We start from the raw sequence: 13418 nt of genomic DNA, 5'->3' as shown, positions 1-13418 counted from the left end.
ATTGCCTAATTCCCTGTTTGGATTTTTTCTGGTTGAAGAGTCAGCCCTGGAGGGAGCTGAATTGTTCAGAGAAAGGTCAGGAGTCATTCTGGTTGAGGGGATAGCTTGGGAAGGAAGAGGGACCCACCCTGGTGTGAGCAGGAGGGTGTTCATAAATTTGTTTGCCCAGGACTCCGGGGGCTGGAAAAGGTAAAAGGGCTGAGGTCCAATCTCAACATCTCCTGCTTTGCTTTATTCTTGTGAAACAACACGCATGTCCCTCAAAACCCACTGCCTGTGTGTCACAGTGGGAACAAGAAAATAGGCCAATTGCCATCTGCAGGGAGAGTCACACAGATTAAGGGGCACCAATAATCCCAGTCATAGTATTTTTTGTGAAAGTTTGTTAAAACTCAAAATAAATGTCATATATCCATTTTAAGGATTAAGAGAGGATGTGGCCTTCCTTTGCCAGAGTCACCTCCCTCACTGACTCAGTTCTCCTCCTGGCACCTTGGGTCTGCTACAGAGAATGCCTCCTGCCACCTGTGGGGAGCAGGACACAATGAAGTTCCTGTCCTGTAGAACTTTTCATCCCCTTGGTGTGTGTTTACCAGTTTGAAGACTAAAACCCGAGGCTATTCCTGGGATGTCATCCTGAGACCTGAGGGACATGTGTGCCTGTGCATCCTGCTGAGGACAGAGTCCAAAGACCCTGCCTGCGCTGGGTAGGTAACACCCATCCCCACCCACCACCCTCCTCTACCCTTAGTTCCAATATTCCCCTAATAGGGTTTTAACTTCACAGTAACAGTGACTCAGAGGTGATCATGAAACAGTAAATGAAGTGAATGAAAAGTAATGATCTCATCTTAACTGATGGAAATCTCAGTGGGGCCAGAGCCAAATTCAGAAGCACACTCTGTCAGCACTTAGAGGAAACAAACACTCCTGTTGGCAGAGTCAGTTAGACACAATCTGCCGTTTGACTTGGGAATGAGGTGATTTATTCTGTGTGACTTAGTGTTTACACTTGTTCCTTCCTGATGTAAGTGCAAGAGCTGACATTTGACCCCACACATGGTGTGCAGCACGTTTCCTCTGTGGATCCATTCATCCCAACACAAGTCCTCTGACGTCAGCACTAAGATATCACCCTTACTTTACAGATGAGGAAAGTGGAGCTAGGGGGGTCAGCACCACCTGAAGACCCATGGGTAGAAAGTTACAGAGCTGACCTAGAATCCACTAGTCTGGGCCCAAAGTCAGAATTCTCTCTGCTAACCAAGAAATGCAAATGTCCTCATTTCGAGTCATTCAGAGGACACTTTAGAATTCAAAACAGAGCACACCTGTCCTGCTAGGGGGTCTGGTGGGGATAGCATTAAATCTGAAGAAGTATTTGAGAATCGTGGACACCTGTAAACTTATAAATGTTTCCTTGAAGAACAAGATCTGTGGCTCTGTGAGGAAAGTTTCAGGATTTTTCCTGAACACACTGAGAGTTTCTGCAGGTCCATTTCAGTATTGTACTGCTGGTTCTGTTCCTGTTGCCACAGTCCCTCTTTTCCCTTGACCTCATGTGATGGGAACGACTGAACTACAGCAGAGAAGTCACTTGTTCTGTACTGAGCATGGGTTTAGGTAATGTTAGGAATTTTTATCAGTTCCAATAGTTGTTTTTAGTAGACTATCTTAAGTGTTTCATTCACCAATTAATTTTTTTAATTTTATTTTAATCATTGTTCAAATACAGTTTTCTCCTTTTTACTCCCAGTCCAGCCCCCCACTCCCACCCCTCCCCACTTCCCTCCCATTATCACCCTCCCCTTAGTTTATGACCATGTGTCCTTTAAGTTTGTTCCCGTGAATCCTTCCCACTGTCCCCTGAAATTCCCTCTACTCTCTTCTGTGGGCACTGTCAGCCTGACCTCTATTTCAGTGTCTTTGGTTATACTTTGCTTGTTTCTTTGTTTTGTTGTTTAGGTTCCTGTTAAAGGTGAAATCATATGGTATTTGTCTTTCACTGCCTGGCTTGTTTCACTTAGCATAATGTTTTCCAGCTCCATCCTCGCTGTTGCAAAGGGTAGGAGCTCCTTCTTTCTTTCTGCTGCATAGAATTCCATTGTGTAAATGCACCATAGTTTTTTTCATCCATTCATTAACTGATGGGCATCTTGGTTGCTTCCAGCATCTAGCTATTGTAAATTGTGCTGCTATGAATATTGGGATACATAGGTTCTTTTGAATTTCACCAATTAATTTTTAATTTAAACTTTATCATACTTTTCCCATCACCATTTACTCCTCTAATATACCCCCAGCAAATACCACTCTGCTGCCCATGTCCATGAGTCCTCATCAATTCACTTTTGAAAAATCTTCACTCAAGGACCTGCTTATTGATTTCAGAGAGAGCAGGTGGCAGGGAAAGACAAAGGGTGAAAAACATGAATGTGAAAAGATAACATCAATTGGCTGTGTCATGTTTGTGCCCTGACCAGGAATCGAACATGCAACCTTTGTGTTTCTGTGATGTCACTCCAACCCTCTGAGCCACAGTGGCTGGGCTCAAATGTGTTTATATAGATTTTTTTCCTTGTGTGAAGGGACGATTTTTTTACAGTGCGCGACTCCTTTTTTTAATAGACAACATTTTTTAGAGCAGTTTAGGTTCACAGAGGAATTGAACAGCAAGTACAGACTTTCCACATGCATCCCACTCACGAACATGTACAACCTCCTTGCCCCCCCATCTACATCCCCACCAGAAAGGGACATGTGTCACAACTGAGGTACCACTGTGGACACATGAGTATTACCTACAGCCCATTATCGTTTGTGCTTGTCGCGTACATTCCATGTGTTTGGTGAAATGTACAAGAATGTGTACCCACCCTTATAGAGCAGAGAGCTTTCCTGCCCTCCAGTCCCTGCACTCCACATAGTTTCCCTCCTTTTCCCCAACCATTGAAGAGCACTGACTGTTCCTTCAATGTCTCCATGGCTTTGACCTCTCCCAGTGTCTGCCATTACATCAGGAATCCTTTAATTCCTAAGGGCCTGGGAGATGCTGGAGCCACTCAGTGGGAGAAGCCTGGGTCTCTGATGAATCATTGAGGTCAGGAAGTGTCCTGGACAGAAATCTGGGAGCAGTAGACTCCAGGTCAAGGCAACAGTTGTTCAGAGTGTCCATCACTGAGGACTGTGTCATTGGTGATAGTGCTGAGAACACTAGACCATGGTGATAATCAAAAGCACTGGAATTATTTCCATTTTATGATCATTTCCCAGTTCTCCACAGACAGTGCACCCTTCATCACCCACACCCGTGGGGGCACTACCACTGCCCCACCCTCTGACCTCAGCACATCCTGCAGCATGTCTCCTCTGCTGGCCTCTGTACTGCACCCAGATGTCAGAATGATAAGGCACTATTTTTTAATGCAATAGAAGGAAGAGGGCAGTGAGATGATGACAGATGTGTGTTCTGGAAGAAAAGGAAGATCTGGGACTCAGAAGAACGCACACAACAAATTGAATGGATTTCCCACCTGGTCCTAAATCTGAACAGCATGTTTTCCAAAATACACTTAAGATATTTCAAGTAGTTATTTTTTTGTTGCTTATGCCGTGTTCAGCATGAGTCAATACTGGTTTGTTTTCTCCTCAAATTCCCTTGGTTCTTTGGTCTTTAAAAAAAATTATTTATTTTCATAGAGAGGGGAAGGGAGGGAGTAAGTAAGAGAGAGAAACATCGATGTAAGTGAGAAATAGAGTGGTTGGAGAAAACTGTGCCCCAGCTGGGGACTAAACCTGCACACAGCCACGTGCCCTGAACCAGGAATTCAACCAGTGACCTTTTGCTTCACAGGATGACACCCAACCAACTGAGCCATACTCTTTGGTCAGTGCTCTTTGGTCTTTAGTGAAGTGTCTATTCTCAGTGGGGAGAGTAGCACTGTTTAGATCTGCCCAAGTCTCTTAATGTCTGGTCAGTGGAAGTCAGGTGAATTCACGTGTTTCCTTCACTCTTCACTGTGTGGCAATATCACATGTCAGGTAGTTTCTGGAAAATTCCTCCAAATGCCTGTGAGGGAATGGCAGTGACCTGGAAATGTAAACCTTATTATTCTTATTAAAGGAGTTTTGTGCCAGAGTCCCTGGTCAGAGAGTCCCATTAGCAGTGGCATCTGTGTGTATGTATGGTGACATTTATGCTGTTTGCCAATTAGGCAAAGGCCAGAGAGCAGACTGGCCTTAACAAGTTAACTGTATAGAGTGGATTCCAGAAGCAAGTGTCCACTTCCACTTCTAAGGCCTTAATCGACATTTTTACCTCAACAAGTATACTCAGTAAAATCTTGCAAACTTTTCTTTTTTTGGCTTCAAGGTGAACTTTATCAAGAAAAGTTAGTGTAAAAAATCATTCAAATTAATAAAATTTAAAGCAGACAGTAAAAGCATACTTTGTAGCTATAGCAATCTCTTTTTAATCAGAAATAAGGTAAGGCCTCCATTACTGCCTAAGCAAACACTCTCCTCTTAGGTTCTATTGCATGCCCAGTCAGGAAACACTGCAGGTATGGGAAGGGAGCCCAATGTTGTGTCTGTGTGTGAGGCGGCAGAAAGGTTAGACTGCATGTGCTGATTATGGCATCACAATATTGTAGCCTGAGCAAGTGTAAGTTGGCTCATATGTCCTGCAGTGGAGTGTACATTAGTAATTGTGCCCATGCATTAAAATTCTCATTTCTGTCATTAAGAGAGTAATCAGTTTTCTTCATGATAGAATATGTTCTACTGCGTTTCGTGTGGTTTCTCCCTCTCAGAACTGCTACTAGGGACCTTACTCCTCTGGGGACGGCTTCCTGAGATACTTACTTTGCTTGGCCTGACTCAAATTGGTCATTTGATAGCAGCCAAAATGCCAGGATGCAGTGCTGGTGAAAGGCCCCTCCCTGAACCCGGGGTGAGTCAGCTCTCCCCATTGTTCAAACCCTGAGACAACACTAGGACAATGGGTGTCACACTTGGTCAAGGGCATTATTTACAAGTTAATGTTGGGTTCTGTTTAGTTATGACATTTTAATTTATATTTATTTTTATGTAAGTTTATTAAAAATATAGCTACAAATATGCTCCTGAATTCTGAGAGATTGGCTTAAACATGTGTGTCCTTGCAAAATTCCCCACCAGGCCAGGCTTAAAAATCTGTGCAGTCTGACTTTAGTGCTCTATTCTTTCAAAACTTTCTAGTGAAGAACTGTGACTGATTTTAAAGGCCCAGAGGGGTGGGGGCAGACAGCTAGTGCAGCATTGGATGCTGTCCATGGTTCTGAATTAGCCAAGGGCTTGCACGGGCTTGACCAATATCTTTGGAGTTCTCCTTTTCATCTTGCCCTGCTTCTTCTCCTGTTTCTCTGTCTTCACCAAGGAGTTTTCTCAGGTGCCTTCATCTTCCATGACACAGCCTGCAGGTTGGACAAAGTCATACTCTGAGATGTCTGGTATTTGGTGAAGGCCACGTAAGATGCCATCACCGTCTGCCACCACATTCATCAAGCTCTTGCAATGCAGATGAGGAACACGGCGCTGCCTACTCCAGGGATGATTACCTCCCCAACATGGTTCTGCACCTTGGCCATGACCTTGCTGAAGATGTTGAGCTACTGATACTAGAGGGCAACATGCTGCAGGGAGGCTGGCAGAACATGCTTTCAGGGTGCATCTGGGCAATGTCTGAGGTGGTATGGCCATGCTTGTCCATCTTGAAAACTGCCTTGGAAAATTGTTGGCAGCACTGTACACGTGATATATTTCTGAGTGTCCCAGGCCTCAAGGGAAGTCCCTCACCTCCACCATGATCACACTCATCTCCCTGGACATCACAATGGTGTCATTACCACTGTCATCCATTTTGAACACTCAGCATCCAGATGGTTCTTTTCTTCCTGGAATCTGACCACCTGTCCATCAGTGTTTGTGCTTTGCTCTTGGGGAAGCTGAGTCATGATGGCTCGGACACTCTGGTCAGTTATAGGCTGATCATCTCCTGTTTGGATGCTAGTCCTATTTTAGACAAGGAAGTCTTCTGTTTCAAAGTCAGAGTCATGCACCTCCTTGAGAGTCACTTATCATGAGCACTTCTTTCCTGGTGTCCCTCATGCCATTGCACACGAGGTGGGAGGTTTCAATCAAGTCTCTCATTGTTATCTATGGGCTGGCAGGATCTGAGATGATGGCTTCCACTGTTGTATTCTCTTGCTCCATAAAATGCAGTATGACTGTGTTGGAGAGAAGCATGGTGGCTTCCAGCACCTTCTCTGTGTGGTCCTCTGGCTCGTAATTGTCCATGGCTGAGGTGACTTGGGGAATGATCTGGGCTGGGTGGCCTCAGGTTGCAACAGCTGCATGGTGGATCCCATCCACATCTTTCTTTTGGGGAACAATGACACATTGTTCATATCTTCCAATATGTGACTCTCTGAGACAGCCAAGAAGTCATCAATGGAGGTAAAGTCAGTGACTCAACAGCATCTGTGAGAATGTGGATTCGTTTTCCCCATTGTTCTTTCAAAAGATCCTCATAGTCTTGGGACAGTTTACTGTGTGGTATTGCTGCTACAACCAATGCAGCATTGATATCCTCAGGACAGGCAGCTTGTAGCAGGCTTGCAGATGTCTGAAGGAGCTTGATATCTTCTGCATTGTTTGAAATGAAACAGGCCAAGTACATGACCTGAGACAATTTGTTGGCATGTTCCCAGAAAACTTGGGCACTCTCTTTAACTTTGTTCTCATTTCCATTCATTGCAGCTCCAAACACTAATAGCAGGGGAACATTGGTTTCCATGAATAAATCTCACCAGGGGTCTGTGAGAGCTTTGTGAAGCTGTCTACACAGGTCTCTGGTTCTTTGCTATTTTACCTATTGCAGAATTGAGCACATCAGTTCAGATTTTTAAAAATTTATTTATGTGTTTGTTTGCTTATTTAATTTTATTTTTATTTTTGTTAGAGACAGGGAATGGATAGAGAAAGGGGGGGAGAAATATCAATGTGAAAGACAAACATCGATTCCTATGCACCCCCACATGATAATGATGGCCCACATCTTTCACTCTCTGTTGCCTTTTAGCTGCCTTGATGTTAAGTTTATCCACTCGAGGTTCCACAGTTTCACACTGTATTCCCAAGTCTTTTTTTGTTTTTAACCAGCAACCCTTTATTTCACAGGCCGGCACTCAATCCACTGAGCCACACCAGCCAGGGCTCAGTATCTCTCTCTCTCTCTCTTTTTTTTTATCATTGTTCAAGTACAGTTTTTTCTCTTTTACTCCCATTCTAGCCCACCCACCCATCCCTTCCCACTTCCCTCCAATTACCACCCTCCCCCTAGTTTTTGTCCATGTGTCCTTTAAATTTATTCCTGTAATCCCTTCCCATTCTCCCCTGAAATTCCCTCTTCTCTCCCTTCTGGTCTCTGTCAGCCTGTCCTCTATTTCAGTGTCTTGGGTTATATTTTGCTTGTTTCTTTGTTTTGTTGATTAGGTTCCTGTTAAAGGTGAGATCATATGGTATTTGTCTTTTACCACCTCGTTTATTTCACTTAGCATAATGCTTTCCAGCTCCATCCAAACTGTTGCAAAGGGTAGGAGCTCCTTCTTTCTTTCTGCAGCATAGAATTCCACTGTGTATGTGTACCATAGTTTTTTTTATCCATTTATTTACTGATGGGCACCGAGGTTGCTTCCAGCACCTAGCTATTATAAATTGTGCTGCTATGAACATCGGGGTGGAAAGGTTCTTTTGGATTGGTATTTTAGTATTCTTAGGATAGAGTCCCAGCAGTGGAATTGCTGGGTCAAAAGGTAGATCCATTTTTAGTTTTCTGAGGAAGTTCCATACTGTTTTCCATAGTGGTTGTACCAGTCTACAGTCCCACCAACAGTGCACTAGGGACCCCTTTTCTCCACAACCTCTCCAACACTTGTTGTTTGTTGCTTTGTTTATGATGGCCATTCTGACTAGTGTGAAGTGGTATCTCATTGTGGTTTAAATTTGCATCTCTCTGATAGCTAGCGATATTGAACATCATTTCATGTGTCTTTGGATCCTCTATATGTCCTCCTTGGAGAAGTGTCTGTTCAAGTCCTTTGCTCATTTTTTAATTGGGCTCCTTGTCTTCTTAGAGTGGAGTCTTGTAAGTTCTTTATATATTTTGGAGATTAAACCCTTGTCTGAGGTATCATTGGCAAATATGTTTTCCCATACAGTTGGTTCTCTTTTTATTTTAATACTGTTATCTTTAGCTGTGCAGAAGCTTTTAATTTTGATGAGGTCCCATTTGTTTATTCTTTGCTTTATGTCCCTTGCTCTAGGAGACAAGTCAGTAAAAAAGTTTCTGTGTGAAATATCTGAGATTTTCCTACCTACATTCTCTTCTAGGACTTTAATGGTGTCATAGTTTATATTTAAGTCTTTTATCCACCTTGAATTTATTTTTGTATAAGGTGTAAGTTGGTGCTCGAGTTTCATTTTTCTGCAGGTAGCTCTACAGTTTTCCCAACACCATTTGTTGAAGAGGCTATTTTTACTCCATTTTATGTTGCTGCCTTCTTTGTCAAATATTAATTGACCATAGAGACTTGGGTTTATTTCTGGGCTCTCTGGTCTGTTCCATTGTTCCATGTGCCTGTTTTTATGCCAGTACCAGGCTGTTTTGATTACAGTGGCCTTGTAGTATATTTTAGTGTCAGGTATTGTCATCCCTCCTACTTTACTCTTCTTTCTCAAAATTGCAGCAGCTATTCGGGGTCGTTTATAATTCCATATAAATTTTTGAAGTGTTTGTTCTATGTCTGTGAAATAAGCCATTGGTACTTTAATAGGTATTGCATTGAATCTGTAAATTGCTTTGGGTAGTATGGACATTTTGATGATATTAATTCTTCCAATCCATGAACACGGTATATGTTTCCATTTGTTTGTGTCTTCCTTGATTTCTTTCTTCAGTGTTGTGTAGTTTTCTGAATACAGGTCTTTTACCTCTTTGGTTAGGTTTATTCCTAGATATTTTATTTTTCTTTTTGCTATTTCAAATGGGATTTTTTCCTTGATCTCTGCTTCTGCTGTTTCATTGTTGGTGTTTGTCTTTGCTTTTGTTTATGTGCTGTATTACAGTTACTGATTTGTGAATATTGTACCATCCTTGCATACCTGGAATGAATCCCACTTGGTCATGGTGTATGATCTTCTTAATGTACTGTTGGATGCGGTTTGCCAGTATCTTGCTGAAGATTTGAGCGTCAATGTTCATCAGCGATATTGGCCTGTAGTTTTCTTTCTTTGTTGTGTCTTTATCTGGTTTTGGAATTAAGATGATGTTGGCCTCATAAAAAGAGTTTGGGAGTCTTCCATCTTTTTGGATTTTTTGAAATAGTCTGTAAAGGATAGGTGTTAGCTCTTCCTTAAATACTTTGTAGAATTCTCCTGTGAAACCATCTGGTCCAGGGCTTTTGTGTGTTGGGAGTTTTTTGATTAGTGCTTCAATTTCTTTTGCTGTTATTGGTTTGTTCAGGGCTTCTGCTTCTTTTTTATTGAGTTTTGGAAGATTATATTTTTCTAGAAATTTGTCCATTTCATCTAGGTTTTCAAATTTCTTGGCATACAATTCTTCGTAGTAATGTCTTACAGTCCTTTGTATTTCTGCGGTATCTGTTGTAATCTCTCCTCTTTCATTTCTGATTGTGTTTATTTGGGTTTTCTCTCTTTTTTTCTTGATGAGTCTGCTTAAAGGCTTGTCGATTTTGTTTATCTTTTCAAAGAACCAACTCTTAGATTCATTGATCTTTAGAATTGTGCTTTTAGTCTCTATGTCATTTAATTCTGCTCTGATCTTGGTTATTTCCTTCCTTTAGGGTATTGTTCAATGCCACAATATCTTTGTTGAGATTTTGTTTGGAAGATTTGTCCATTTTTGACAGTAGGGTGTTAAAATCCCCCACTATAATTGTGTTGCTGTCCATATCTTTCTTGAAGTCCTCTAAGATTTTCTTTATGTATTTGGGTGCTCCTATGTTGGGTGCATATATATTTACAATATTTATGTCTTCTTGGTGGATTCTTCTCTTGAGTATTATGAAGTGACCTTCTGGTTCTGACCTTCTTTATGGCCCCTTTTTGGAAATCTATTTTGTCTGATATGAGTATTGCTACCCCGGCTTTTTTTTCCCCCTGTCCCTTTGCTTGGAAAATTTGTTTCCAGCCCTTCACTTTCAGCCTGTGCAGGTCTCTTATCCTGAGGTGGATCTCTTGAAGGCAGCATATGTGTGGGTCATGTTTTCTCATCCATTCAGCTATTCTATGTCTTTTGATTGGAGCATTTAATGCATTTACGTTTAAGGTTATTATTGATAGGTACTTATTCATTGCCATTTATGTGTGTGTGTTTCTCTCCCCCCACCCCCCCCCCCCGCTCTCTTCCTTCCTTTCCTTAAAGCAGTCCCTTTAGCATCTCTTGCAGAGCTGGTTTGGTGGAGGTGTATTCTTTTAGACTTCTTTTGTCTGGGAAACTTCTTATTTGGCCTTCTATCTTGATTTAGTGCCTTGCTGGGTAAAGTAGCCTTGGTTGCAGATTTCTGGTTCTCATTACTTGGAATATTTCTTGCCATTCTCTTCTGGCTTGGAGTGTTTCCATTGAGAAGTCTGCTGTTAGCCTTATTGGGCTCCCTTGTATGTTAGTTCCTGTTTCTCCCTTGCTGCCTTTAATATTCTCTCTTTGTCTTGAAATTTTGCCATTTTAATTATTTTGTGTCTTGAGGTGGGCCCCTTTGGGTTCCTCTTGATTTGGACTCTCTGTGTTGCCTGGACTTTTGTGACTTTTTCTCTCATCAAATTAGGAAAGTTTTCCATCATTACTTTTTCAAATAGGTTTTCTATCCCTCGTTCTTCTTCTTCTCCTTCTGGTATCCCTATTATATGGGTATTATTATGTTTCATATTATCTTGCATTTCTCTTAATCCCTCTTCATTATTTCTGAGCCTCTTTTCCTTTTCTTGCTCTTTCTGGGTGTTTTTTTTCTACTTTGTCCTCCAATTCACTAATCTGGTCTTCTGCTTCATTGATCCTGCTTTTCTTTCCTTCTACTGTGTTCTTCAGTTCAGAAATTGTATTCTTTATTTCCTCTTGGCCCTTGTTGATAGTTTCTATTTCCTTTTTAATGTTAATATAGTTTGCAGTGAGATCGTTGTAACTTCCCTGTAGTTTCTGGTAGCTCATTGTGAGTTCATTGAGCTTCCTGATAACCATTGATTTGAACTCAATATCTGATAGTTGAGTTGCCTCTATTTCATTTAGCATTCTTTCTGAGGCTTACTCCTTTCCCTGCATTTGGGGGTTGTTTCTTTGTCTTCTCATTGTTTGTGAGCCTCTTCTTGTTAGCCTCTGTTTCTTAAATTGATCTGTTCTTGTTCCCTGTGATTATGGTGTGAACTTCTGTGGTAGAATACCTGTGATTTAGTGGTGCAGTCTCCTTCATGTATCCTGGTGTTCACAGTTTCCCTTTACTCCTTTTTGTGATCAGTTGGAGGAGTAAGGCAAAGTGATTTAAGACAGCAAGAGAGTATTCTATGATATTTACAGCAGCAGCCAGTAGAGAAGAGATGGGATATCTTTTTGGTATGTGTAGTGTTAACCGTGATCTTCTACCCCACTAGCCAGGTTTTAGAAAGGATGGAAAGGAGATAAAACCCTTATCTTCTTGGGGATGAAAGGATTGTTAGTTGGATCTAGAAAACTGTGAGGCTGTGGGAGGTCAGATTTTGAGGCAGGGTGGGAATAAAGATTAGTAAATAGGAGTAGTGTGTAAAAGAATAGAGATAACCCCCACAGTAATATAGTTCAGGAAATTGTGACATGGGCTGAAATCAGGGAGGGGTGTTGTGTAGTATTTACAATTGTATGAACCAGGTCTTATTTACAGTAATATTAAAGCAACAATCATGTGGCAGAATCTATGAGATCTAGATAACAAGAATAAGGAGTATAGAATCTTGAGAGGTGAACTAATGGAACACAAATGAAAGACAGGAAATTATCAACACACTGCAAATGAGATAACAGGGGGAACCTATCAAATGACAGTATAACCAGCCAAGCAAAGAAGATTATACAGAAAGAAAAAGAATACCAAAATACTATTAAAATAAAAATGTCAGAAAAGTGAGAAAAAGATAATACAAATTTGCAGTAACTTGCAGGGTCAAAAAAAAGGGGAAAAAAGCAGAAGATGGCATGCAGGAGAGATAAATTTGGAGTGGAAGGAATAGCACTAGGATGAAAGGAAGAGAAACACAAGGAGTTGAGAGATATAAAAATAAGAAGAATGAAAGCCCCGGCTGGCGTAGCTCAGTGGATTGAGTGCGGGCTGCGAACCAAAGTGTGGCAGGTTCGATTCCCAGCCAGGGTACATGCCTGGGTTGCAGGCCATGACCCCGAGCAACCTCCCATTGATGTTTATCTCTCTCTCTCTCTTTCTCCCTTCTTTCCCTCTCTAAAAAAATTAAAAAATTAAATCTTTAAAAAAAAATAAGAAGAATGAAAAAAATAAAAAGTTATTTAAAAAACAAGATACAATCAAACAATCAAACAACAGCAGCCAAAAACAAAACAAAACAAAACAAAAACAAAAACCTCTTGTTCGTTTCTAACTGGCCAAACCAGTTTTTCTGGTCATGCTGGCTTCAGCAGGCTGAAGGGCGATGGGAATACTTTTCACTCTTCCCAGTCAGAACTCAGTCCGTCTCTCAAGTACTGTCCCCAGGGCTAGTCTCGCCCTCTCCGAAGAGCTGATCTGAAACCTTCCCGCAGGACCCTGGGTGTGGGCATGGGTGCTCCCAAGCACACTTTCCGGAGCTCACTGCTGCAGTCTCCCGGGCTCCGGGGCCCCGCAGAGCACCCGAATCTTTTCTGGGTTCATGGCGCAAGCTCCCTGGATTGGAAGGGGTCGCACCCTTCCCCCAAGCTTCACCGCGGTGGGCTCTATGTTCTTGTGAAGCACCCTTGTCTTTTCTGGATTCACGGTGTAAGCTCCAGAGATCAAGAGGGGTTTCGCCCTTCCCTGAATTTCCCCGCTGCGGGCTCCAGGAACCCGCGAAGAGCCCAGTCTTTTCCGGGTTCATAGTGTGAGAGTCGGGAATGCCACGCACTCCCCCGATTTCACCACCGCAGGCTCCAGAAACCCACGAACACCCGTGCCCTTTCCTTGCTCCGGGCTGTGGAATCTGGGTCTTCCACAGAACCACACTCTCACTGTGTTGGGGGCGCGGGCTCACCCTTGGTCGCGCAGGCTGGGGCATTCACTCTTCCCAGGGCTATGCGTGGGTGCTAGCAGCAGCTGTCTGACTGTCTCTCAGACTCACTCCCCTCTCTGTGC

General features: G+C 42.4%; 1 pseudogene; it reads right to left on the bottom strand.

Annotated features, from left to right (window-relative positions):
- Nucleotides 1-5208: 5208 nt before the first annotated feature.
- Nucleotides 5209-12962, bottom strand: LOC123829244 (annotated as a pseudogene).
- Between the last annotated feature and the right edge of the window lie 456 nt (nt 12963-13418).

Source organism: Phyllostomus hastatus, unplaced genomic scaffold (assembly GCF_019186645.2).
Source record: "Phyllostomus hastatus isolate PE091 unplaced genomic scaffold, TTU_PhHast_1.1 phas_scaffold_11, whole genome shotgun sequence".
Classification (NCBI taxonomy): domain Eukaryota; kingdom Metazoa; phylum Chordata; class Mammalia; order Chiroptera; family Phyllostomidae; genus Phyllostomus; species Phyllostomus hastatus.
This window is presented reverse-complemented; position numbering and strand designations above follow the sequence as displayed.